Here is a 5,000-nt window from a genome sequence, read left to right as displayed (position 1 = left end):
AGGAGGAGGAAGAGGAGGAGGCAGGAGAAGAAAATGCTGTGGAAAAAATAAAAACAGGAGGAGAAGGAAATGAAAGACAGGAAGAGGAGGAGGAGGAGGAGGAGGAGGAGGAGGAGGAAATGCAGATGAGGATTATATCAAAGTGATCTTAACTTAGAATCTAATTAGCAGTTTTTAAAAGTCATTCCATTTTATATTCCTTTCTCTCTCTCTCTCTCTCTCTCTCTCTCTCTCTCTCTCTCTCTCTCTGTGGCAATAAAAATAACATAATCTTTCCTTAAATAGTTAACAAAAAAACTGATTAACGAAAACCAAAAGAGAGAAAAAGTAACACAAGAAAGTGTATATTCGTATTTGTATCTCCTGTATATACTTAACAAAGCAATATATTTCAGTAACTTCTATTAACTCCATAAGTACCATGACGCGTTTCCATATTCACTCTGCTTACTATTTGGTGATTCTATACAGCTTCAGAAAATCACGTGGTGGGTTAAAATAGCAAAGACTGTGACCATTAATCTTCTGACCTCCATAGACTCTTCCTAATGTCAATAAAATGATCTTACCGTACACAAAACTCAAGGTAAAAATGCGTCCCAGTACTGAAGGGGTTAATATTTCCATAGTTGAAATAGTGAAGACTGTGGCCATTAATCTTCTGACCTCCATAGACCCTTCCTGGTGTCAATAAAATGGTCTAATCACACCCAAAAACGTCCCAGTACCGAAGGATTAAAAAAAAGCGATACATTTCAGTAATTTCTCTTTTTTTAACCACAGAAAGTTACGTAGAGCGAAAAAAAAGAAACAGAACAGAAAACTTAACGTAGCTATTCATACAAGGAAAAATAAATAAAAGGAAGGAGAAAAACTTGTTATATTTTGAAATGGATCGTGAATTAAAGGTCAAGGAGAGAGAGAGAGAGAGAGAGAGAGAGAGAGAGAGAGAGAGAGAGAGAGAGAGAGAGAGTTCTATTACTGTACACAAAACAAACGCATGGACGAATTCTAATCAAACTTGGTGCATTTCTTTCCCCATGAGAGAGAGAGAGAGAGAGAGAGAGAGAGAGAGAGAGAGAGAGAGAGGAGATAAATGGGAGGGGAGGAAGGAAGAGTCAAGTCGTTAGGAGGAGACAGGAAGAGGAGAGATGGAGAAACTAGGGAGATGAAGAGAGGGGAAGAGAAGAGGGGAAGGAAAGGGAAGGAGGAGAGAGAGAAAAAAAAAGAGAAAAAGAGGTAAATGGTTAAGGGAAAGAAAATGGGTGGAGGAACTTGAGTGTGGGGGGGTGCATCGTGGGGTGATGATAGGAAGAGGGGGTGAGGGGATGGAGGGGAGGGGAGGAGGGGGTGGGGGAGAGGTGGTTGGTCACATTAATTAAGGTGGGAGACGTCACAGTGATAAGATAATTAATATTGATGTCTTTAAAGGGAGCTTGCGTACACACACACACACACACACACACACACACACGTATACACAGTTGCCAAGTCTCTGTTCAAGGTTAATGGATGTTTCATTCTCTCTCTCTCTCTGTCTCTCTCTCTCTCTCTCTCTCTCTCTCTCTCTCTCTCTCTCTCTCGATGGAGGAGAAGGTAAAGGAGCAAGGGGTAGAAGGAAGAGAAGGAGGGGGTAGGAGGAGGAGGAGGAGGAGGAGGAGGAGGAGGAGGAGGAGGAGGAGGTTGACACGGTCTTAAAATACACTTGGTTGAGAGCGGTAGTTGGGAATGAGACAAGAGGAGGAGGAGGAGGAGGAGGAGGAGGAGGAGGAGGAGGAGGAGGAGGAGGAGGAGGAGGAGGAGGAGGAGGAGGAGGAGTAGGAAAGACAGAAGAGAGCAGAGTAAAGAAAAATCGAATCCTCCCATTTCCTCAACTATCACCGCCTCCTCCTCCTCCTCCTCTTCTCCTCCTCCTCCTCCTCCTCCTCCTCGTGATTACAAGCCTGGTGAGAGTTGCGCCACACTTCAGCAGGGCAGAGTGAAGCACGCCACTGAATATCTGATCAAACTGAGACAAAACAGATCAATAAACGGATGAAATAGAGACACATTGATACCAAATTGTAACCTTCGCGAATGTTACCAGTCTAATAAATGGTTTCTTCAGTTACATAAAAATTAACTTTGAGATCTTTAGCTGTAGAAAGTTGTGCATGTATTGGTGAGAGAATGAACAAAGCTTACACAGTGATATCCAATTGGAACCTTCGCGAATGTTATCAGTGAAATAAATGCTTCATTCAGTTACATAATAAAAACAACATTGAAGTCTTTGAGGGGTAGAAAGTTGTGAATATATTAGTGAGGGAATGAAGAAGGTTTATGCAGGGATAACACATTAAAAGCTTGCGAATGTTATCAGTGAAATAAATGTTTCTTTCAGTTACTTAATAAAAACAACATTGAGGTTTTTAGAGGTAGAAAGTTGTGAGTATATTGGTGAGGGAATGAAGAAGGCTTATTCAGGGATGGTAATTAAAACCTTCGTGGATCTTATCAGTCGATTAAATACTTTCTTCGATTACATAATAAAGAAAACCCATTTAGATCTTTAGGGTTAGAAAGTTACTGATGAGGAAATGATCAGGGTTTAGGCAGGGATACCAGATTGAAAGTTTTGTGAGTCTCATTAGTCTGATAAATATAATCTTCAGTTACTTAATGAAAACAACATTGAGGTCTTTAGGGGTAGAACATTGTGAGTATATTGGTGAGGGAATGGAGAGGACTCATGCAGGGATAATTATTAAAAGTTTGTGAATCTTATCAGTCTAATAAACACATTCTTGAGTTACACAATTAAAACAAAAAAAACTAAGATCTTTAACGGTAGAAAACTGACGAGGAAAAGAACAAGACATACATAAAGATAATAGATTAGAAGTTCGTAATTTTTGTCAACCTTATACATTTATTATTCAGTTACATAATAATGATAACTGTAAAAAAAAAATACATTGAGGTCTTTAGCGGAGAAAATTACGAATATATTGATGAGGAAATGAACAGGATATAAATACGAATAATAGATCAGAAGTTTGTGAATCTTATCAGTCTAATAAACACATTCTCGAGTTGCATAATTAAGAAAAATCATTGAGATCTTTAGCGGGAGAAAAATTGTGAACACTTGGTGGGATAATGAACAAGGATAGCAAATCAAACTTCCTCAGTCTTATCAGTCTAATAAGTTATTCTTCAGTTACAGAATAAGAAGTAATCAAACCATTGAGCTCTTTAGCGATACATAGCTAATTCTTGACTGGTGTTTAAAGGAACCAGAACGCCAAGTGGGCCTTTAATTTTGTTGCCCTTGGCTGGTTTTTCTCCTACATAAAAAAGTGAATATATTGGTGAGATAAATGAACAAGGCGGACACTCGAAATGATAGTTTTAACCTCTTCAGTACCAGGACGCGTTTTCATATTCATTCTAGTTACTATTTGGTGATTTTATGCAGCTTCAGAAACTTATATAGGAATCAAAATAGTAAAAACTGTGGCTATTATCTTCTGACCTCCATAGACCCTCCCTAATGTCAGTAAAATGGTCTAATCGTACACAAATCTCAAGGTAAAAATGTGTCCCAGTCTTGAAGGGCTTAACATTTTTCATGGTTAAACTAGTGAAGACTGTGGCCATTAATCTTGTGACCTCCATAGACCCTCCCTAATGTCAACAAAATGGTCTGATCGTGCACAAATATCAAGGTGAAAATATATCCTAGTACTGAAGGTGTTAATATTTTTCATGGTTAAAATAATGAAGGCTGTAGCCATTAATCTTCTGACCTACAAAGATTCTTCCTAATGCTAACAAAATCTCTCTCTCTCTCTCTCTCTCTCTCTCTCTCTCTCTCTCTCTCTCTCTCTCTCTCTCTCTCTCTCTCTCTTCTCTCTCTCTCTCTCTCTCTCTCTCTCTCTCTCTCTCTCTCTCTCTCTCTCTCTCTCTCTCTCTCTCTCTCTCTCTCTCTCTCTCTCTCTCTCTCTCTTTCTGTGATTCCTCCTATCACGGTAACTCATTCCTGTTCAGACATGTTTTTTTCCTTATCACCAGATGATCTAGAGGGAGCCAAAAGGTCTGCTGCTGTATTTTGTTGCCTTTTTTTTCTATCTTTTGTATTTCTTTGTTGATTGAGTTGATATGGGTGAATATTAAGGGCTGTTTCCACTCTCTCTCTCTCTCTCTCTCTCTCTCTCTCTCTCTCTCTCTCTCTCTCTCTCTTACGGTTTGAGTTTTAAGAAGTTTTTGATAATTATAATGAGGAAAAGTGAAGCATTCATTCCTGGGAGGAGGAGGAGGAGGAGGAGGAGGAGGAGGAGGAGGAGGAGGAGGAGAAAGAAGGCAAATAGGTAAGAGCAGTGAGGTTTGGTGAGTAAGTGAAATCTTAAAGAGGAAGAGGAGGAAAGAGAGAGAGAGAGAAAGAAGAAGAAAGGAAGAGAAGAAAGAGAAGGAGGAATTAGGAAGAAACGAGGAGGAAGAGGAGGAGCAGGAGGAGGAAAATATGTTGAGAGAGAGAGAGAGAGAGAGAGAGAGAGAGAGAGAGAGAGAGAGAGAGAGAGAGAGAGAGAGAGAGTATTGATTTATAGCTTTGTTAAGTGTTTCTTGTGAGGAAGAAAGAGAAGGGAAGGGAAGAGAAGGAAAGGGAAGAGAAAGGAAGAGAAAGGAAGAGAGAAAACACTGGAAGAGGCAATAATGTGGAGGAGAGGGAGGAGGGAGAAAGAAGAGAGAGAGAGAGAAAGAAGAAGGAAGAAGAAAAAAGAGATAATATAAGAGAAAGGGGAACAGAGGGAGGAAGAAAAGAAAGAGGAAAGAAAGACGTTAGATTAAAGCTGAGAAAAGAGAGATAGAGAAAGAGGGGAAAGGAAGGAGAGAGAGAGAGAGAGAACATGGGAGAGAAAGAGAAGAGGAAGAGAAGGAGGAGAAGGAGGAGGAAAGGGAGATGTGATACTAGAGGGAGGGAAAGGGAGGAAAAAATGAGAAAGAGAAAGAAAAGAGAG

The 5,000-nt window shown here is 39.9% G+C and overlaps 1 protein-coding gene across 3 annotated transcripts in view; it reads left to right on the top strand.

Annotated features, from left to right (window-relative positions):
• LOC123512105 overlaps nucleotides 1-5,000 on the top strand; it is a 79,580-nt gene that overhangs the window by 51,062 nt on the left and 23,518 nt on the right. The gene's annotated exons all lie outside the window — the stretch shown is intronic.

Source organism: Portunus trituberculatus, chromosome 32, assembly GCF_017591435.1.
Source record: "Portunus trituberculatus isolate SZX2019 chromosome 32, ASM1759143v1, whole genome shotgun sequence".
NCBI lineage: Eukaryota > Metazoa > Arthropoda > Malacostraca > Decapoda > Portunidae > Portunus > Portunus trituberculatus.
The sequence above is the reverse complement of the archived record's forward strand: the minus strand, read 5'-3'. Positions and strand labels throughout refer to the sequence as shown.